Source organism: Peromyscus maniculatus, chromosome 12 (genome assembly GCF_049852395.1).
Source record: "Peromyscus maniculatus bairdii isolate BWxNUB_F1_BW_parent chromosome 12, HU_Pman_BW_mat_3.1, whole genome shotgun sequence".
NCBI lineage: Eukaryota > Metazoa > Chordata > Mammalia > Rodentia > Cricetidae > Peromyscus > Peromyscus maniculatus.
The window spans coordinates 26,919,798-26,942,829 of record NC_134863.1 but is presented as its reverse complement, the minus strand read 5'-3'; the positions used below and the strand labels follow the sequence as shown (position 1 = coordinate 26,942,829).

Here is a 23,032-nt window from a genome sequence, read left to right as displayed (position 1 = left end):
GTTTTCTCATTGGGCAGGTCTGGGATAGGAGTGAGTTCCCAAGTGATGCTCGTCAGGGTGGGCTGGGGCCCTGCTTTGGAAGCTGGCTGTAGGATTAGGGACCATCACGACATTATTGAACTATCACAGCACCGTTGCATGGTGGGACCATTGCTCCATACTTTACCCCAGAGGACCCAAGGCCCAGAGACATTCATGGCTTGTTCAACTAAAGTTGCAAAGAACTTACCAGTTATGGAACTTAGATCGCCATCGGTGTAACTCCCCGGTGGTTTGGCTTCTCCCAGGTATCAAATTCGACAACAGAGAAGCAATGCCCACTCCTGGTTCTGAGCAGAACGGCTTTCTATTTAGGGGTCTTTCTAGATACATTCATTAGCAGCCACTCTCACAGGATGAGTGGGTGGATGGCCAGGAGAGACTTGGGGGAGAGTCCTTTGCCTCCTTCTAAAGAGAAGGCTCAGGCAAGATGTGCTATCCCTGAGTGCTAGCCTTTGGCCTGTGAATCTCAGAAAAACAGGTTGCCTAGCCTTGGGACAGCATCGCCACACAAAATACCATGCCCAGGGGTTGGGGATTTAGCTCAGTGGTAGAGCGCTTGCCTAGCAAGCACAAGGCCCTGGGTTCGGTCCTCAGCTCTGAAAAAAAAAAAGAAAAAAAAAAACATGCCCAATAACAATCCCTGAGTCACAGGGCCCACATTAGAGCAGGAGAAGAGTCTGCAGTCTGCGGGGTCTCTATGGGCAGGAGAGCTGCCTGGTTGGCTGCTGACCCAGCACCCGATGTTTCATATCCCCCGAGATATTTGTTGAATGAGAAATGAGAAGAAGGCAGGGCAAAGAGAAAGGAATCTGCTGCCCGCCAAAGGGACTCTGGAAGACATGCCCACTCAGGACTGGAAGTGTAGACACTCGTAAAGCAGTCAGCCTTGAGAAGGAAGATGTGGCCGGTGATGTTCTGTTCAAGATAATCGATCAGAAATGTTTTGCAAATCCATCATGGACTGAGAAGCCAAGATATTAATAGGCCCGCTGAAAGCTGGCAAGAATTTTGTCTTATTCATCTTGGGATCCCCAGCCCCACGCCTGTTGAATGAATGAATGTGTCTCTCCCTCTGAATGCCCAACAGAAAAGGTGTCACAGGCGCTGTGTGGGTGGTCGTGCGCCTCTACACAGGAAGCCATCCAAGGAACTTTCAAGAAGAAAGATGGGGTTTGAGAGGAAAAGCATGGCTGTGAGCAGGAAGCCCTGAGGCCTGAGGCCAGCCACCCTAAACCAGTCAAGAGACACTGACCTGATGGGAACGATACTGGCCATGGTGCTCTTTCATGCACTTTATTTATTTTTTCTTTTTTGTATATGTATGAGTTCCTGTGGGTGTATGTGCCAGGTATATGCAGGTGCCCCTGGAGGCCAGAAGAGGGCATCACATACCCTGGAGCTGGAGTTACAGGCAGATGCTGGGAATTGAACTAGGGTCTTTAAAAGAGCCGCAAGTGCTATTAACCACTGGGCCATCTCTCCAGCCTCTCACGACACTCTGAACTAGCTGGGCCGGGTGCCTCACTTCTCTTTGCAACCGCATCATGTAGTTATGATGAAGACCTCACAGACTGGCAGCAGAGATGAAAGAGTTGTGAATAGAAGCAACACCCAGCAGGTGCTTCCCAATAGCTCCTCCACGGCCCAGTCACTCCTAGCTGGCTGGGATGGAGAACCCTCATCCTCTCTAGCCGGAAGATCTTCCATTGCCTGCTTCCCTCCTACTACAGCAGAAGGCCTCTGATCCCACTGTCCATGGTGCCCACACACAGGCCAGCCATTGATGGTGCCTCTCTAAGTATGGAGTGGATTTACCCTTGTCTCTTCTGCCTTTCCAGGAATCCAGCAATAGATTCTCTGAGGTCCCACATGAATGTGAAGGAACGTGTTCTTACTTTTGGTATATCCACACCAGAGCAGATTACAGCCATGGTGTCGTAGTCAGTGTTCTAGTGCTGTGAAGAGACGCCATGACCACAGCAACTCTGATAAAGGAAAGCATTTCACTGGGGCTGGCTTACAGTTCAGAAGTTTAGTCCATTATCGTCCTGGTGGGAAGCATGGCGGCACGCAGGCAGACATGGTGCTGGAGGAACTTTAAGAGTTGTCCACAGAGACACTGGGCCTGGCTTAAGCATTTGAAACCCCAAAGCCCACCCCTAGTGACACACTTCCTCCAACAAGTCCACATCTACCAATCTCACTCCCTAATGTAGTACCATTCCCTAATGACCAAGCATTCAAATCTGTGAGTCTGTGGGGTCCACTCCTACTCAAACCACCACGCAAGGGTAACATGAATGGTTTCTGCTGTCCCACATGATGCATGCCTGCTCTTTCCCCTGGCATCCATGACACATGAAATCTGGTCCTACACCCAGTTTTGTGTGCAAAAAAAGCCTGGGCCAGTCAACTCCCGAGTTTGAGTCAAATAAAAATCGTCTTTAGATCACACCTTGTTTTGCATTCTCTCTATTACAGATTGAGCTATTGGGCTCTTTATTTAACCCACAGTTCCAAAGGATCCAATGGAAATTGAGGGGAGGGTCTCCATCTGAATGGTAAGGGTGACTGGCATGCTGTGTGGGTAAAGGATAGGTGACCAAGCAGTGAGGTCCTTTATCTGCATGGGACGTCACACATCTTCACAGTCATCATGCCATCAGGGTCCTGTGAAATCTGCAGGTGGGTTTCCCTGGCTCCCATTTGATAGATGGGAAATTGGAGGCCATAGATCCAGACCCTTTGGTCTGTCCTTGGCCTCCTGTCCCCTTTCTGTACTCCAAGTCTCACTTTGAGAGTACTTATTGGATTAGATCTGAGCTACTTGGGGCTAAGGGCATGGACATGGACGTGGTTGGGGACATGGATGTCTGTAGAGACTTGGACGTGAGTGGAATATGGACAGGGACCAGAAAGCAGGATGAACTGAAACCAGGTCATCTGTGAAGGGTGTGAAACGGAGCTTCTTTCTTTTGGCTTTATGTTATTTCTGTTAGGATGGCGTTGGCTGCAATCAATAAAACGGCAGAGATGTTATGAGGGTCTTCCACCTGCGATGGAGTTGGGCGATGCTTGAACATCATGAGCGGCAGAGTCCTGGGGAGGGAGACAACGTGGAGCCCAGGATGGAGAGGTGGAGGTGTGGGAGTGGAAGAGAAAACACAGCAGAGATCTCCTCCTGGAGGCCAGGGGATTTTCTTCACAAAGCAGAATTCCTGGTCTAGGGGTGGGGGTGAGGCTGTACACTTAGATTCCTGAACTTCTAAAACACAATTGTGTCCCAACCCATCAGGGCAAGGCTTTGGGCTGGCTGGGGATGGGTTTCCACCCCCACAGTGCCCAGTCCATCTGGAGAGCAAATGGTTGGCTGAGGGCAGCTGGGAGAAAGAGCCCATGCACCCCTCCCCATCTGTTTCCAACACATGCCACGTGCCACAGGCTGGGAGTGGGGAGGCTGCAGGTGGCTGGCTCATGAGGACAGCCCGGGAATGAGAACAGAGCCCAGTCCAGCCCATTGTCCAGCCTTAGCAAGCAGCCTTTCTGGGAACGGCTCCCAGCCCAGGTCTCTTATCCAAGGGACCCCTTCTGTCCTGCACGGAGAGGTAAGAGACAGGTTTGAGTGAAGGGGAGTCTGGGGCTGCACCCCACCACTGTCCCAAACACACCCCTGAACACATAGATGTGCACTTGACCCAGCTCCAGCCCACAAACTCCTCAGGTAGAAGTATCTAGAAGGCCAGCAGGTTACGAGGCTTGGTACGGGCCGAGTAGGGAGCTCTAAGCCCAGACAAGGGAACGAGAAGTAGCGGAAGGGAATGAAGAGCAGTAAGTACAGTGAACGCTTTCTGACCGGGTGTCAAAGCAGCCCTTCTTAGAGACAGAAAGATGGGCAAGGGTTGACAAAGCCCTCCCAGTACTTAATGAATGCCTCTTTCAACCTGGCTGTTAGTGCCGAGGCCCCTTCGGCACCACACTGATGAAACTCAGTTATATGAAAGCAAACAGGCTCACTATGTGCAGGCCTGCATCTCTGGCTCCCTCAGCTCCCCTTGGCCTTGCTGGGACAGCCTGGGGACAGAGTAGCCTTCAGAGAGACCTGCTGGAAGAAAGTCCATAGTGGGAGAGTCCTGAGGAAGGGGGCCTGCAAATGGCCTCTGCTTGGTTCCCCAGGAAAGCAGGGACATGGAAGCCAGAAGAGAAACCCTGTCACATCCTCCTGGAAGCTTTAGGCGAGGGCCTGCAGGTGTGGTGTGTGAGCATCCCTGGGAAGTGCTGGCCAAGAGAAGTGGGGAAGAGAGGGCTCCGGCTGGGCCAGGCCGGGAGGAAGGCAGCCTTTCTAGCTTCCGCCTGTGTGACTACAGCCACTGCCATTGTGGGTGAATGGAGAAGATGCTCTCTGTCAGTCACCCCTCTCTGAGATCAGGCCTCAGCCTGGACAGGGAAAGGAAGGACATTAACCAACCCTGAGCCCGGGGCGCCCGGGCCTCTCTAAGGATGCAGAGACCTCATTCTCACCACCCCTCTCTCTTCCCAGGCTCAGCTTGGATCAGTGCTGAAGACTCAGGATACACTGAGCCCGAATCCTAGCCCAGCTCTCTGTTCGCTTCTCTGAGTTAGTTTCCTCATCTGGAGGAGAACACCAGGGCAGTTTCAAAGATGCAAAGATAATGTTTGCAAAAGCACACAGCACTGTCTGGCACCCAGAGAGCACTCAATAAATGTCAGCTATTATTTTATCATCCTTATTAGTGTTGTGACTCCGTGGACCCTTCATCTTTCACTCCAGACGTTCACAATAGCCTCCTCCGTACACTTTCTATCTATCATTTCTTCTCCTCTCCATTCCATTGTACACAGAGCTGCCAGGACAACAATCCAGTGACAATTCAGTCACATTACTCGGCTGCTGAAAAATCCCCCACCCGCTCCCCACTGCTGACACCATCAAATCCGAATGCCCTGAATAGCAAGGCCCTTTCCATCTGGCACAAACCACCTCTTCTGCCTCCTCATCTCCCTCTGTTCCTACCTCCCCGTCACAAACAAATCTAGCCGTCCGACTAGAATGGCTCTCCTCCAACGAGAACCCCTACCCTCCAAGGCTCTGACAGATGCCAGTCTCTCTCAGAATCTGGCTCCCTCTGCCAACAGGTGCAGCGTGTGGCTTACCTGCTCCCAGCACAGGTGGGCAGCTCTTTCCAAGGGTGGTGTGGTACTAGCACCACCAACATTTGCAATCCCTGGCAACTGTTTAAAATGCAAATTAGCCCCACACCCAGACCTACTGCATCCAGAACTCTGGATGTGGGGTTGCGGAATCTGCCTCAACCAACCTCACTCTCATTTGTGGGGTCACTGATGAAAGGTACCCTACAAGTGGCATTGGGTATACAGAGAGTAGTGGCGAGCTTAATCAGATCACCTGGGCAGCTAGCTGAAAAGTAATATGGCTGCCCCAGCCTGACCTATGGAGATTAGGATTTAATTGGCATGGGAAGGGAGTCATGCATACAAATTCCTTTGCTTCTTGGTGTTTTCTCCCCACCCCCTTTCTTCCTTCTAAAATTTTATTAGAAATATTTCTAAGCCCCCCAAAGCAGTGAAAAGATAGCAGAGTGAGGCCTGCTATATAGTACAGTCACACCTAGATTCTATCATCCACACTTTGCTGTTTCCTCTATCATATCCATCCATCATCCCTCTACCCGTGCATTCATCCATTTCATTTTTTGATGCATTTCAAAGTAGGTTGCAGACATCACACACATCACACAAACATGTGAGTGATTTAAAAGCCCTCCAGGTGGTTACACTGCAGCCAGGGCTGCTCTGATCCCAGCTGGGAAGCTCTGACAAGCCTCCCAGCCTCAGCTCCCGCTGTGCAAACGGGGATGGGGATGGTGATGAAGGTGATGATGAAGACGATGATGCTCCGCCTCCCCATCCCTTCCACAAAAGGATGTGATGAAATCACACGGGAGAAAACCTTTTGAAAAAGGCCATCTGAGTCAGGAAGCAAGCTCTAATTCCAGGCTGCAGAGCAAGTAGCCAGAGCTGTAACTGCCAGATAAAATTTAAGTCATGGGTAAATGACAACTTTGTAGTGGTAAGTATATTCTAAGTATTGAATGAGACATACTTACACTGAAATATTATCATTACTATCTGAAATTCATCCTTTTTTTTCTTCTTTTTTATTTTATTTTATTTTATTTTATTTTATTTTTTATTTTGTAACCTTGGCTGGCCTGCTACTCACAGAGATCCTCCTGCCTCTGCCTTCCAAGGGCTGGGGTTCAAAGCATGTACCACCACATCCAGCTAATTTTGAAATGCATCCAAAAATGAAATGGATGAATGCACGGGTAGAGGGATGATGGACGGATATGATAGAGGATATATTTGTGCTTGCAAAGCCTGGTGATCCTAAAATTAAGCCTTGTTCTGTGACAGTCAGCAGGTTTGAAACCCTCCATCCAGAGAAAAGCCAGGGCTAGGTGAAGGAGACCACTGCCTGGTCGAAGTAGCCTCTCATGTTCCTAGGATTTAAATGTTAAACCTCATCTAAATAAAACACCTTCACAGACACACCGAAACACCCAGCCTTGGTGGTCCAGCCTAGGAGACATATAAAATTAACAATGACAACCATCACGTCTCAACATTAAGAAGACCCCAAGGTTATCACTTGGGAGAACTCATTAAAATGCAGATCCCTTCCCCCGGCCCCCCACCTCCCACCGATTCTGATGCCTCAGGTCTGGCACGGCGCCCAGCAGCTAACACTCTCAGCATCACTCCAGATGGTTCCAGTCTGAGGGCTCCATGGGCCTTCTTTGGGAAACTGTGCAGTTGGCACTCACCAAAGGAACGCTGGAGGTAAGAGTGCAGGCAGGAAGGGCCTCTCCAGCCAGACTGTGTCCCTGGGGCTCTGAGGCAGGTAGGGTAATGGCCAGTGGGGAAACTCGCCCACAGTCTGGTCCCAGGGGTGGATCCATAGGTGAGTTTGCAGACCAACAGCAGCCGGAGTCACAGGCAGAGGGCAAGACTCCAAAGGACAGCCCCCTAAAACCACCCCCAAACCAAGCCCCAGGCACTCTTGTGTGTGAGTTGGTGGGGTGATGGAGTGGACGTGCTTGGCCTCTCACACACTGATGAGGTCATGGCTTGGGAATCCATGTGCACTCCGCTGCTCCTGAAAAGAAGTGCTCGCTCAGCTGGGAAAGGGGATGCTAGCATCTGAATGCACACAGGCTGGCTGGGGAGGCAGGGCACAGGGCTGTGGGGGGGGGGGCACACCGCATCCCAAGCACCTTCTGAAAGGAAGAAAAATCGATCCGAGGCAGCAGCAGCCTGTTACGACATAGCTTGATTTGTAAAGCATTGCTGCGGTTCATGGGTCAGAGTTATGTCACCCTTTGAAAAAAACAAACAACAACAACAAAACCCTTAACAGCTGCACGATTACCACATGGGGGTGGAAGGGGGCTGTCTCCACCAGAAACTGGGCCATTGCTTAGGTCCCAGCACCAGCATTGTGAATCACTTGGAAAGATCAAGGGCAGCAGGGGACAGAGGCATCAGCCAGGGATGGTGAGATCCCTGCCAAGCCCTCCACAGGGCAGAGGCCGGAAGAGCAAGCATCCTACAGGGACATGTTACCTTTAGCACCTGATTGTAGCACAAATCTTAAAAGGCCTTATTAATAAAAACAAGCCCGGAGCCAGGTATTGGGGTGAACGCTGAAAGATCAGAGAAACAAAACCAGCCACAGCTAACCTCACCTAGCCAATTCCTCCGCTGATCTCGTTTCCTCACACTGGAAGCCTCTGTGTTCTTATCCGAATGGATCTCAGCTAAACTGCTGCTAAAAGCCTTAAAAGCTTAACCAGACTAGTTCCTGGTCCTCACACCTTATATACCTTTCTGCTTTCTGCCCTCACTTCCTGGGATTAAAGGCTTGGGTTACCGTGCCTGGCTGTTTCCAGTGTGGCTTTGGACTCACAGAGATCCAGACAGATCTCTGCCTTTGGAATGGTAGGATTAAAAGAGTGTGTGACACCATTTTCTGGCCTCTATGTCTAGTGGCTTTTCTGTTCTCTGACCCCAGATAAGTTTATTAGGGTGCACGATATTTTGGGGAACACAATATCACCACACCTGATGCAGGGTGAAGGTAGGTGCTCAATAAATGTGTGCTCTGTTCAGCTGAGCGAAGGGGGATAGTTAAGTAAGAAATGGTGGCGGGTGGCTCCTTCTTGCAGCCCCTGACTCTTGCTGATGGGTCCAGAGCTCTGGAATGCTCTGTGGCCATGCTCCCAAGTGACCTCCAACACTCCCTGAACTTTCTTCACCCAGTCCTGCCCAACCTTCCTCAGCCTGCCCTCAAAGGGACCGCACAGTAGCAAGAAATGGCCTTCAGAGAGCGGGTGGTCAGAGGATAGAGGGGCTGTGGCTGTGGCTGCTGGTTGCTCTTCCAGAGGACCTGAGTTCAATCCCCAACACCCACATGGTGTCTCATGGCTGCCTGCAACTCCAGTTCCAGGGGGATATATCGCCATCTTCTGACATCCAAGTGCACTGCACACACATGATGCACAGACGTATATGCAGACAACTTCCCCCCTAACCCCCGCCCCAGAACTCACATCCCCAGGTCTATAAATTGAGGACACAAACAGAGACTCCTTGTCACTCTGAGGACAAAGTAAGACAAGCCTACCAAGAAGAAATACCAGAGTCAAAGCAACCGATTGGGGCCAGTGAGATGGCTCAGCAGGTAAGGATGCTTGCTACCAAGTCTGAGGATCTGAGTTCAATCCCAAGGACCCACAGGATGGAGGGGAAGACCAGTGGAGGGCAAAAGTCAATTAGAAGATGTGGCAAGAGCGTCCCCTCCTATCATTTTGTTTTGATGGATATTTTTTTCCTCTAAAGAAGGAAACAATATGGATCTCTGTGAGTTCAAAGCCAGCCTGGTCTACAGAGTGAGTTCCAGGACACCCAAAGCTATGCAGAAAAACCAAAGGACACCCCCTCCCCCCAAAAAGGGAAGGAAATAATAAATTAGCCTTTTTTTGACTGGTGGGAACTATCAGGGTTTGGTAGAGTATGGGAATGATATCAAAACCTTCCAAACCATGAAATGTCAGTCAGCTGTTGTATATGGTAAACAACACCCCCCCCCACCGCCACCAAATATCAGTGTCAGCTTGGCAGTACACTGTGTATGTGAGGTCACACATTTGGGAGGAAATCAATGAAGTCATAGTCATGGCTAGGAGTCCAGAATGTCCCCCCGAAAGCTCTGGCCTCACCCCCTGGGTTCGCCAAATGGACCAGTCAGGTAGCTGGACGCTGTGAAACATGGTTCTCTCCAGGTTCTGTGTATGGTCTGTTCTTCCTTCAAGGGATTGCTTTTCTGGGGCAAGAGGGACCATCTTGATTCCATTCAGGAAGGACACATGAGGGGGACGTCCCAACTGTGAATCCTGCCATTGAAGCTGTGGCTGAGGGACATGTAGCTTGGACTTCCAAGTGCTTGTAATCAGAGCAAGTGGGGCGGGCAGTCCCAGGAGCCAGCAAAAGGCAGCATTGGCACAAATGAAAGCCAATGCTATTTACGCAGCAGGTAGTTAACTTATATGGAACTTGTAACCCCCAGAGCTGGTATAAGCTAAATATAGGAACAGGTTCAGGGATGCTGAGGAAGCAGTAAGGGATGCGGCCATGACGGGTGGTCAGGGATGCTGGGCTGTGTGGTGGGTATCTGCAATCCTGTTAGATGGAGCCCTTCAGGCGGATTTCCAGAGAGGTCTCTAATGGGAGCCAGCTCTGCCCTATTGCTTTGAATTTTTTTCTTTTACATTGACAGCATGCATGGGTATGGAGGTCACAGGAAAACCTTGGGATTCACCCTAGCCTCCTACCTTATTTGAGGGAGAATCTCTTTGCTGTTTACCTCTGTCTATACCAGACTAGGGGGCCTGTGAACTTCTAGGGATTCTCCTGCCTCTGCCTCCCGTCTCACACTGGGGTTACGGATGCTTGCTACTGTGCCCAGCTTTATACGGGTTCTGGAATCTGAACTCCGGTCCTTGTGTTTATCCACTGTGTCTTCTCCCCAGGGGTGACTTCTACCTTCAATCTTTGACTCAAGACACAAAGCCCATCTCAAGCCCCAGAGAGACCTACTGTGGTGTGGTGCTCAAGGCCTAAGGATGCCTTCCCTGATCTTGAGTGTTCAGGATTCTGGGCTAGGTAACTGCAATCCATCTTCTCTGCATAGCTTCAAGGTCATCATTCCCACCAGCAGTGTTCTTCCCAGAAGCAGGGCAACGGCCCAAATTACCGTTCTTGTTTTTCTTGTGGTAAAATAGACAGAACACAAGACTGACCATGTCACTCCGGCTTCTGTGGGCAGCCACACATGAGGCAAGCGCTCACATGTGCACACGCACACTCATAAATCTTAAATAAATAAATGCCTTTTAGAACGATTCGCCCATGTGGTAGTACTAGTCACTACACTGTTGCTGCTATGATTGTTACCATTGTGTCTTTAAGGCAGGCTGACCTCGAGTCTGCAGCCATCATGCTCTGCTTTCAAGTGCTGGATTTTGCAGGTGTGCACCACCACGCCTGACTAACCCTGAGAGTCGGATCCAAGCTGAACCACCTTTTCCAGAGGAAGTTCCCATTCTTCTCAGTTAACACCTGGACAGCCCACACCACAGACAGCCTGTGTCTGGGGGTCTCTGGGGGCACCTGAGCCTGAGGGAGCCAGGAACACCTCAGTGGTTGCACAGCAGAGCTGGATCATCCACACCGGGAGAGGCTCACAGCCAGGATGCTCTAGCACTGAGTAGGGAAGGCAGTGAGCCGGGAGCGGGGAGAGGATCCCCTGGAAATCACAGGACCCTGGCCATGGCTAGGAGACACTGTAGAAGTCACATTGCAGAAGCCGGCAAGAGGCAGGTTTGGGTGGCAGCCAGGATCCGGTGTGACATAAACAGATAGGGGAACTCAAGCCAGAACCTGGTCTCAGGCTTTGTCTCAGCTGTAGAGTGTGACAGGTGACATCAGGAGCATGGCTGGAGTGACAGGTGTGGAGGCAAGGACCCTACCACAGGGGCCTTGAGTGCACTTAATTCAGGAGATACTAGGGGCCATGAGACGCCTTAGAGCAAAGATCACAGTTCCTTCGAGTCACAGGTTTGGGGGCGCAGGTCGGGACCTCTTGCTCCACCCCAGTGCAACACTGGTTAGCCTCACAAATCTATGTCTCCTGCATCTCCTCATGGACTTCCTCCAGGGAGTACCCAGTCCTGGAGAGGCCTGAACGCCTCCGTCCCAGCACCCGTTCACAAAATCAGGAAATGTGAACCCTAAATAATTTATAAACATGTTAAATAAGCCCTGATCCCCAGGGAGCTTGCTGTTAATACTTCCCTCATTGAACATGAGCCTGAGCCAGACATCATTAGGAAGGAAAATCTCCTTTCCTCTCTTTTAAAAATCATGTCATTTAAATGGTTTGGGATTATTTGGTGCTTTGAATCATTCTTGCTGCTGCTGCCTCCCATTACGGGGGTAATTAAGAATTGACTATGGTTAGCAAAAAGCATTCAACAGCCAACTTTTTATTTGTTTTTTTTTTTTTCCAAGTGCCCTAGGCTTCTCCCTCCCCTTCCCAGCCTGGCCTTTTTTGTCCCCTTGCAGCCCAGATCCCCCCAAAGCCCCCTACCCCCAGGTCTCCTGCCTATAAACACACTTGGAGGCCCATGGAAACTACACACTGAATGGAAAGAAAGCGGGGAGACCATTCACTTTCTTCGTATTCTACTGCCCCATTTCCTCCAGGCACCTTGCCTGGTGTCTATTGGGACTGAGGCCAGACTGCGTTTGTTCGGCTGCCCTGGTCACCCGGGAATGGGGTGGGCTCAGATCCCAGGCCTGTCCACCAGCCGGTCATTCTCTCTCTGGAGAATCACTCTCTCTCTGAGAGTCTCAAGCAGAATTAAAGGTTTTGGGAGTGAGAGCATGCCTCCAACCACAGAAGGAGGGGATCCAGACCCAGGCGGGCTAAGGCTGGCCAGGCAGAACTACTGCGTGATGAAGTGACCATGGGTCTCCACCCCCAACTCAATTACAAACCCCTCAGCTGCACAGCCAGGCTCATCCTTGGAAGGCAGCCCCTGGTCCTGGATGATCTGTGAGGGGCCTTCCTTTACCTCTTACTCCCATTAAAACCACACCTGAGTCATCTCAAGGATATGGCAGTCTCTCTTCATTTTTTTTTTCCTTTCTGTCTCTAGGCCACCAATTTCTAGAAATTCTTTTTAATAGTCTAACTTGAACCTTCCTATTGTAGGTGTACTGCTCTGAGCTGTGGGTACTAAGTCTTGCCTCCTCCATATAATACATCATTCGGGTAAACAAACCAACCTGCAAACACACATGGAGGTCTAGCCACCTGGAAAGACACACATGGAGGTCTAGCAACCTGGAAAGACACACATGGAGGTCTAGCCACCTGGAAAGACACACATAGAGGTCTAGCCACCTGGAAAGACACACATGGAGGTCTAGCAACCTTGGGGTGGGAGAAGGTACAGAAAAGAGCTCAGAGAAACTTCCAGAACTGGCTGCCAGAATTCTCTCTTGACTTGACCTGGGCATGGGTGAAGGGAGGTCAAGTTTGTACGTGCTTCATCACCGCCTACTTTGGGCGGCTCTCCGTTTGGGTCTTAACAATATCTCAAAACTTAAAAATGAAAAGAAAATTAAATCCGAGCATTTACAGCATCCACTCGCCCTGCCGTCCCTGTGGCCCTTTCTCCATGGAGCTCTTCTTCGGGGTGAACAACCCCACTCCCTTAGTGCCCCCTGTGAAACTCCGAACCCTGCCGTGCACGGCTGGCCAAAGCCTGCAGTCCTGGCCCATGCTCGAGGGAACTGTTTAGGCTACCTTTTAGGTATGTCTGGAGCACATGGAAGGACAGGGAGCCGGGGCTTCCAGAACACCCAGCTTGCACGTTGGGGCTGTGCTGGATGTGTAGAGAGGTGGGATTTGGCTTGCGATTGCCTCTTACAGCCATCGTCGGCCAGGTAAGGAGGTGGTGTCCAGGCCTCACCCACCGCTAAAGGCTGGAGGCTCCTGGTGTTACCCAGACAACAATGAGGTCAGACAGGCGCTGTCGCCAGCCCGGTCTCTTAGCCTAGCACTGGTAACTGTGCAATAGACTGCTCTCTTGGCTTTCTGTTACTTGCTATGGAGGCAAGGACGGGGAGCATCAGGGTGAGAAGGAAGGACAGAGAAGGAGGGAAGGTCGCCTCCAGTTTGGCTTTGGTAGGAAATTAATTCGTCAGCCTCAGACTCTGGCCTGCTGCTGTGCCAAGCACCAAAGAAACAACAGGCAGGGCTGTCCTAGGCCACCCTCTCTCTCTCTCCTCCATGCACTGCCAGAGGGTCCTTCTCTCCTGCTACCTACTCTCCCAAGTGGCCTTGTAAACCCGTCCCTGTAGGGTCAATCCCCAGGGTTGGGGGCTGCAGACATGGTCTAAAGGCTCAGGGAGGAACCCCCACCCAACTCCTATGTGCTCAACCTCTCCATCCCTGTAGCTAATGAAGGCAAAGTGCTTGGAAGCACCACTGCCCCCCCCCCTGCCCCCACAACTCCCACTGTGGCTGGGAGGGGTGGAGTCATTGTTCGAAGGGCCTTTATTAGGCCCTTATTATTGTTAGCTTCTTATTATTTCCTCCCCTTTGGTCAGCGGAAGAGACTTAAGGATCTCTTGGTGTCTGTCCATGGTTGGTTTGGGCCCACGGCTAGACCTCTGCTCTCTATCCTCTGGAGCTCCCGGGCATCTCTCCTCCAGCAGAAACCCATGGTGGGATTCCAGGCACATCACACATGTTCTTCTTCAAGATTAACGACAAAGGAAGCCACTGAGGAGGAGAGTGCAAAGTAGATTTTATTCTAAATTTGCCCAGTACAGGATTCCCCAGGGACAAGGCTGAAAATGTGCAGAAGGCCTAGGAAAAATACAGGAGAATATATATATATATATATAATATATATATATATATATATATATATATATATATATATATATATATATTATATATATATAATTTCCTCCTCTGTTTGGTCCCAAAGATTTCTTTGCAATATATGATTTCGATTACAATTCTGGTTTCTAAAACTTTTTTTAGAATGAATGCACTGCTTAGAATAGAGCGTTTTAATGAGCCCAAACTATTTCTAAGAGGCATGCCCTAAGATTTAAAAGCAGACACGCTCCATCAATCTTCCCGTGTGCACATAAGGATGCAACTTGTTTGACACTCCTTTCTAAACGACCTACAGAAAAAATCGATTGTTCCTGGGAATCATAGTACATTTCCACTCATAAGTATAGAAGAAAATAAAGTGATTACTTCAATGAAAAAAAAATGGGAAAATTTGGTCCTCAGCAATTGGAATTATTGTGAAAGTACTGGTTCAGAGAATGGAGGCCACTGGAGGGGGAGGGGGCGGGTAGCTGCAGCATTTGTTAGATCGCCCTCCCCAAGGCCCCAGATGGCCAGCATTTCAAAGCTGCAGACAGTGGTTCGGGCCCAGAGGAAGCTAGGGGGTCTCTCAAGTTGATCACCCCCACTATGGTGGAACTCTAGGGTTCCATTCTGTCTCCTCAGACCTCTACTACATGTGAAAGGCACAGGCTCACCTTTGGAAAAACATGCTACAAATCAAGGGATATAAATTAACATGTGAAAAGAGAGTGCTGCTTGCCTTGGTGTAGGCAAATCTTCAGTCTTCGGGACGAAAAGGAGAAAGAAGAATCAGAACTGAGTCCAGGTGAGGGCTGAGAGAATGAACCTGATTAGAGGAAGTTCTAGTGAGCGAATTGTGTGCGCTGCAATCCGAAGGTCTCCCTCCCTTCCCACAATTCCCGGGCTGACAAGGAGCCCTTGTCCGTCTTCACAGAAAACATAAGGCTGTCCTTTGTCTTACACTGGAGTGTGCTGCAGACGGGTTTTTCTCTTCAAGGTTTTGCCCACTTCTCACAAACTGTCAGAGGGAGCGGCCCGCCGGGCTTCTGAAGGGACAGGTGTTTTTACAAGCGGAAACTTGGAATTACTGGTGGAGCATCCTGTGGCGTGCAATTGGACGCAGCCAACCACTCTGACTCCGGGTTTTAATTCAATGACATTCACCCACTTTTATGTTTCAAAAACGTAGGGATCCCCGAGCTTGTGAAAACCTCCCCAGACCAGAGTTCACATATATTTTCATTTTTTTCTACTAATATATGAAAACAAAACAAATGCTTTTTTTTTCTCTCATTCACCAAAGAAGGTTTAAATCCAATGTAGCCCCTTCTGGTGTCCCCAGTCAAGACATAAAGGTCATGGGAGCTGAGGCAAGCTCCCGAGGGGTAATGGAGTGTGGGAGGGAGTCTGGAGTGTTTGCCTTCCCTCTCTTCCCGTGTTGAAGAATACACACACACACACACACACACACACACACACACACACACACACACACACACACACACACGAGGGGCATCCACTCGGCCAGGAAAATCTCTCCGCTGAAGTTAACCCTATAACCCTGCATTCGCTCTACCCTCTCCAAAAGCGGTTTGACATTCTTTCCCAAACTTTGATGCACTTTCCATGAGAATGGGAACGTTCTGCATAAACATGAGTCTGGGAGGGCACCAGGGAGCAGGCCAGGCCTCAAGGAGCTGAGTGGGTGGGAGACGTGGGCAAGAAGAGCGCGGTGGGGGAAGGGCAGAGAGGCTGTTTTCTCACACTGCATTTCTTCCAGGCTCCTTGGAGACCACACAGAGGCCCCGAGAGGTCTCCACTGGGGCCCGGGCCCTCACAGAAGCAGCCGAAAAGGAATTGAGAGCCTGATCTTATAGAACCAGCTGGGCTGGCATTTGGCGGCCTGCGGGAGATGGAGGCCCTCCCACCTACCAAGGAAGGAAAGAGACCAAAGACTCAGGAAGGGGAAGCCATGGGAGTGGGCAGTAGGAGAGAGGAGCTCATTGAGACGCTGAAATCACAGCCCGGTTCCTCCTCCTGAGTGCCTGCCTGTTCTCAGGGGATGCACACACACGTTCTGTTTCTTTTGGTGTCTTTGCAGAATTCAGCTACACTGGCTTGGACATACCGTGTCTGAATGGCTGCAGGAGGCCAGACAGGATTTTTAGTCTGTTATCAGCGCCCCGGAGAGCAGGATTTAAGGGTCTGTAAGAGGTCTCCTCCCTGCAAACCGGTTATTAGTATTGCTTGAATTAACCCAGCAATGGGCTAAATGCCAGCAGCTGGAGAAAGATGTTAGGGCATTCTGTCCCTCTGGGGACCCAGGTGAGGCAGCATGAAAATCCCTGTCCAGCTCTCACCAGAGGTACCGAAAGGGCGGGAGTGTTTATGCTACAGCATCCTGCCAGGCTACACCGTTCTCAGGGGGCTGTGAGCGCTGGATACCCCCAATTGCTCATTTGATTGCAAGTGAGGGGGGGGGTCAGTGGCACCTCAGCAACCTCCTCCAGAGAAAGACTGGCAGAGACATAAATTAGCCTGACTCCCGCAAAAAACGTTCAGCCCATGTTAACCCTTGCATTCCTCCACCCTCTTCAAAAGCCTTTTGACATTCTCCACCCCCACCCCCTGCCCCCCAAACTTGGCTGCACTTTCCAGGAGAATGGGAACGTTCCCATATAAAACATGAGTCTGGGAGGGCATCCAGGGAGCAGGCCAGGCCTCAAGGAGCTGCGTGGGTGGGAGCCATGGGCAAGAAGAGCGCAGTGGGGTTGGGTACGACATTTTGAGAATTTGATGGCTCCCTTAAGATAACTGTCAGTGGTCTAGGGTGTAGTCACGGGACTTCTGCGAGTCACCTGAGTTGCGAGCTGGAAGAGAATGAGAAAAATAGTGGACCTAAAATGATAGGGACCCCAGAGGGGACCCAGAGCAGCAAGCAGTCCAACCCCAGCGGCATCTGAGTCACCAGAGGGACGTGACAACCTGCTTGCTGGGCCCTGAGCCCGGATATCTATCTGTCTATCTATCTATCTATCTATCTATCTATCTATCTATCTATCTATCTATCTATCTATCAATCTATCATCTATCTATCTATCTATCTATCTATCTATCTATCTATCTATCTATCTATTCTGTCTGTCTATCTTTGTATCTGTCTATCTATCTATCTATCTATCTATCTATCTATCTATCTATCTATCTATCTATCTATCTATCTATTTTTACAAGCTAGGGTTTTGCTATGTAGCTCTAGGGTAGCTTCTAACTTGGGACAATCCTCCTGTCTCAGCCTCCCCAGGGCTAAGGAGTACAGGCCGGTAGGTACCCCCACTCCCGCTTCAACCCTGAACTTTCTAACAAATTCCCCACACTGCTCCTGCAGCTCCATGGTTCTCGCTGTGAGGTCGGCCGCTCTAGAAAACTCCTCACTTTATATACCGAGAAGCTCAAATGATGGCAGACCCGGGCCCTGGTAGCCTCTTCCCCTGGGGCACAGGAAGGTGTGGCTCCCAGCTCTAGCATGAAACCCCAGTTTTAGGGTGAAGCAGAAAGGCAAGGACAAATCTTAGTGAGAGCTGAGTACCCAAGGGGGTCTCACTGGAGGGTCCCGGAGGACACCTAGGAGAGCTTTGCCCCAAAGCTAAGCAGTACAAGAGGAAGATGGGGAGTTAACGGATTATGGAAAGCAATTAACCCAGAGTAAAACAATCAGGGCAGTGGGGCAGAGATTAGCAAGCCTCCATAGGACTTGGAAGCCAGGGGCAATGTTGCTTCCAGCTGTGACTTGTCGCCCCCCCCCCCAACATCTGTTATCTCCTGAAGGCCTTGGGGTAAGGCCCTAGAGAGCTTTGCTTGGAGAAGAGCCAGAAAACCAATTTATCTCATAGCCAGATTTGTGATGTAAGGGCGCCCACGTTTCCCCCAGGCTCTGTCTTTGTCTTCAGTGCCCATGAGCTACAGGAAGTGGGAGACAACATCACCCAGCATAGGGCTAGCAAGCACTCACTGCAAATTGGAGAAAGAAATCAGTTCAGCAAGGAATACAGCACCCTGCTCCCTGGGCAGCAAGGTCTTCCTGCCGGTACCTCCTAATTGGCACAGGGATTATACCTGTGTGAGCTTTCAGCTTCCCCACTCCCCACCCCATCCCCCCCCCTTGGGAAAGACAGAGGGCCTCTGTTACTAAGTGGTGTAGTAGGGGCCCAAATACCTCTCCCCCATGTCACCCTTTGCACATCTCTCTCCCTGTCCTACTCAAGGAAGAAACCCTTCTGCATCTGACCAGAACACATTCTGACTTCCCGCTCCATGGTTCTTCAGTCCCATCTAATTTCAGATGGAAGGGTTTCATTTCCCGGCTGCTTCCCAGAAGCCACAGAGACCAGCCCTATGGGCACCAGGAAGGACTTGGAGTTTGGGATCTGCTGCTGGTGTCATCCAAATTCAGTGCTGAGGAGAAGGACCACACACAGAGCTGCACTGGGCTGCAGAAGCATTGTCCTTACTTGGAACCAGAGTGAGCTCTAGTCTGGCCTGTCAGAGTTCTGAGAGCATGTCTGGTCCTGTGTCTGGGCTCTCCTCTCCTTGGGAGCACGCTGGACCTCTGGGACTCGAGGAAACCTCTTGACCCTTGGATCGGTCTGAGCAAGTCTTACCCCAGTACAAGAAGATACGAAGAGCAGCCCCGAAGCAAGCACAGCCCCATTGGAAGCCAGCTCTGTCCCTGGGACAGGGGTTTGTAAACCTCAGAGCCTCCTTCGCCCCACAGGCTGAAAGCGGTGAGGGATGGAGCTGTATATGGCTCTCAAGCTGGCCATCTGGTGAGATGTCTTTCCCTGTTCCCATTCCCATCAAGGTGTCCGGAGAAAATCAGTTCATTGATGGAGGGAAAAAAGCCAGAGAAAGGAATAGCTGCTGGGAAGATAGAGTCCGTGTAGTTGGGCACGGGCCGTGCAGACCTGAGCTGAAAGGACCGTGTGCCGGCTCGTCTGGGTTTAGACTTTCAGAAGCATCACCTCCCGTCCTTGTTCTTCAGTAGCTGTTTGGTTAGGAGGCTCACCTGCCAGAATCAGGCATCCTTGCAATCAAATGTGCCCAAGTGGATCCCATGGGTACTGAAAAGCCCAGCAGGCTGATTAGCAGACAATTTGCTCCTCTGTGGCACCTGAAGCATCTCTCAGCTCCATTCCACAAATCGGAGTCTGGCCGTAAGTTTCCTGCAAATCAGGGGCTGCCTGTAAGTCCTTCCTCTGTGCTAAAGGGGTGGAGAGCCATCCTTCCGTTCTGGAGACACATTTGAGCACAGTAGATGGAAGGCAGGAAAAAGGGAGGCACTTATCTTCCAAAGAAGAAAAGGGCACCCCTGAGTTACCTATTCTTCCTGCTTCTCAAATGCACTACCAAATAAAAAAAAGAGAGAGAGACCCAAGCTCGTCACAGTGAGCTTGAGTTGTGCATGCACACACGCGTGCGCACACACCACACTGCTCCCTGTGCCTTGGATTACAGCATCTGAAACATCTCCTCCGTGGAGCGCTCCCGGAGAGTCAAGAGGTTGCTTTGGCCCTCACTGACACTTCCTCAGAAGCATTTTGTATGAAAGGGTGACACAGTCCGAGGAAGGCACAGAAACCCTTGATTGGTGACCGTCATCGTCCCATCCTCCTCTACTTATTCTACTTCTATCCCTCAGCCTCCTTCTCTTTCTCCTTCTTCCTCCTCTTATTCTTCTTTTTGTCTGTTCATTATGTTTTGAGACAGGGTCTCTTGTAGCCAGTGCTAGCCTTGAACTTGATATGTAGCCAATGCTAGCTTTGAACTCCCAACTCTACTGCCTCTACCTCCCCCATGCTGGTATTACAGGCATGTGCCTCCACCCCGACTTCTTTATTGTGCATAAGAAGATGTTTGGCTCATTCAGCCAACTGTGTAGGCAGAGCTGCAGCATTTATACAGACGGCCCTGTACCTGTCCTAGCCTTGAGGACACTTTGGCTTGCTGAGGTGACCGGCAGGAACAGTGGTAGCCTTGAGTGGGACTTTCCTTGCCAGGCTTCACACCTCCTAGGAGGAGAATCCCAGCCAGTACCCGAAGCCTCTCCTCCACATTTCCACTCAGAAATCTGCATCCGAGTGACCACGGGGAGGACCCGAAACAACCCTTCAGCCTAGAATGGGTAAGATCATGAATAAGATCCCCAAAGCCCAGAGCCCAGATGTCACACCTGTCACACAGATGCTTCACCTGTCTCCCACTGACCCAGTATCACGAGGGCCGAGGACACATAAAGATCCAGGGGAAATAGGTGACCAGTGTGGACCCACCCGTCTCATCTAGGGGTATTTTTGCCTTAGGAGGTCCTTCAGCAATATCTAGAATCAGTTTGGTTGCCATAAATCAAGATGCTATTGGCATGTAGTAGACAGAGGCAGCGGATATTGCTGGATCTCCTACGAGGCACAGGATTATTCCTCTTCCATCCAGAATCACCCGTTCCAGTCACAACAATGGCTTTGAGAAACCCTGCCCACAACAGTGTCTCTGCCATCGGTGCTGAACAGCAAGGAAAAGGTCATCCAAGGGGTCAGAATCGTGGTCCTCCAGTCCTGCCTCAGATTTTCAGACAGGAAGACTGAGATATATCGAGAACAGGGGTCAAAGTATACTTCAGTGTTGACCCCTCAACAACACTCTGGGCAGCTGGAGATGTTCCCAGTGGGACCTCGAGGTTATCTCGTCCAGAACACTCATCATATGAAACTGCCAGTGATACCAGTCAAAGGCAGCACATCATGAGAGAGACAGGGTCACAGGTACACACGGAAAACAAGACAGCCTGTCCTTCTAGCACTGTGGAGGTGAAAGACAGGAGAGCCCACGCAGGGAGGCAGGAAGCTCAGGTCACTCAGCACAGCAACCTTGCGACCTCTCTCTGTCTAGAGGAAACCCACCCAGGAGGCAGCGGTCCCACCATGAATGAGGGTAAGGGCACAGCTTTAAAAGGGTCCCCAACCCCCAAAGCTGTAGCACCCTCCCCAGCCAGCCATATTTTGTCTTATTTTATACCCATTCGAGGCGGGATTTGTCATTGTTAGAAAAAAAAATGATTATTTTGATGCCCGTCCTTGCGGCCTGATGGGAAGCAGAAAGCACCCTAGGGAACAGGGCCTCCAGAGGAAGTGAGGAAGGGCAGAAACCGTCTCAAAGGCTCCAAGGGTGGGGGTGTCACGGTGGAGGGTGGGGAGCCAGAGCCTGGGAAGGTGCTAAACCTCACTCTGCCCTCCCAACTTTCAACCACCACTTTGTTGAAAAAGACCCACGCTGGCTCTGACACCTAGAGCACCTGTGAGGCCAGGCATGTCGGTGCGGCCATCCCTCTGTGCACTTTTTTTTTTTTTTTTTTTTTTTTTTTGGTTTTTCAAGACAGGGTTTCTCTGCGTAGCTTTGCGCCTTTCCTGGAGCTCACTTGGTAGCCCAGGCTGGCCTCGAACTCACAGAGATCCGCCTGGCTCTGCCTCCCGAGTGCTGGGATTAAAGGCGTGCGCCACCACCGCCCGGCTACCTCTGTGCACTTTTACTTAAATGTAGTTACTTGGTGTGTATGAGTGTACTGCCTTCGAGTATGGATGTGCACCACGTGCCTGCCTGGGTCCATGCAGAACCGGAGCTACTGACAGATATGAGCGTCCATGTAGGTGCTGGGAATTGAACCTGGGTCCTCTGGAAGAGCAGCCAGTTCTCTTAACCGCTGAGCCATCTCCCCAGCCCCCTCCCTCCACACACTCTTAAGATGTGTTTTTATACAACCAGGAGAGAGAGAAGTGTAAGAGACTTCTCCTTCCGGATCCTTACTCCAGTGATAACTGGCTGCAGACCTCACCCCCCAGCATTCCCACCTCCTCATCCCATGTGGGCTCTCCTCCCTAGGTTTCCACCCATGCAGATAGCACAAAGCCAAGGCACAGTGCAGTCTCTGTGTGATTCAGGTACATCCGTGACCATACTCACCATGAGCAGCTGGGACTTGGTGTGGGAAAAAGAGAAGGTAGGCAGGAGACGCACTCCTGGCACACCAGCCTGGATGGCCACCCACCCTCAGAAGTAAAGCTCAGAATCCAGCTCAAACCTAGAGGCAGACCAAGGCTGTGACCATGTAGGCCCCCAGGTCCCAGAGAGCAGCAGATGAGGGACCAGAACTTCAGGACCTGCCAATGTGCCTCAGCCCAGGGGAGCTAGGGCAGGTCGGTCTGCTGATCAGAACACATTTGCCTGTAAAAATCGATCCTGGTTGCTGCACTCAAGTGGGATCGGCAAGAAAACATCTCCATCCTGCCTGGCAGCTCCGGGTGGATGAGTCCAGCCCCGGGGAAAGCGAGGCACAGCCCTGGAGCCAGTCCTAAACAGCCCCAATTGTCTCTCGCACGGCCGGGCCTCGCTCCCAGCCCTGGACAAAAGCGCTGTGAACAGCTCTCAAATCTCAATGGTGGGACACCAATCTCCAGCGCCCGGACTGTCCTCCCAGCTGGCTGGGCCCGGGGCCACCCCACCAAGGGCTGGCCTCCTCTTTGGAGTTTCCTCAAAGGCAGCCCAAGAGTGGGTAAAGATGATTTATCCTCTCAGACTGGTTTGCTCATTCCCAGAAAAGATTGCGGTTTTAGCTCCACCAGCAAGCAGTAGTGGAATACACAGGCGGAGAGAGTGTGACCCAGGGCCGTGTGTGTGTGTGTGTGTGTGTGTGTGTGTGTGTGTGTGTGTGTGTGTGTGTGTATGTGTGTGTGTGTGTGTGTATGTGTGTCTGTGAATGCCTGTGTGTGTTTGTGTGTGTCTGTGTGTATGTTTGTGTGTGTCTGTATGTGTATCTGTGTATATCTGTGTGTCTGTGTATGTCTGTGTGTGTGTGTATGTGAGTTTGTGTGTCTGTGT

General features: G+C 50.9%; 1 protein-coding gene across 1 annotated transcript in view; it reads right to left on the bottom strand.

Moving 5' to 3' along the window:
- Positions 1-23,032, bottom strand: part of Sema5b (semaphorin 5B) — a 123,940-nt gene that overhangs the window by 61,903 nt on the left and 39,005 nt on the right. The gene's annotated exons all lie outside the window — the stretch shown is intronic.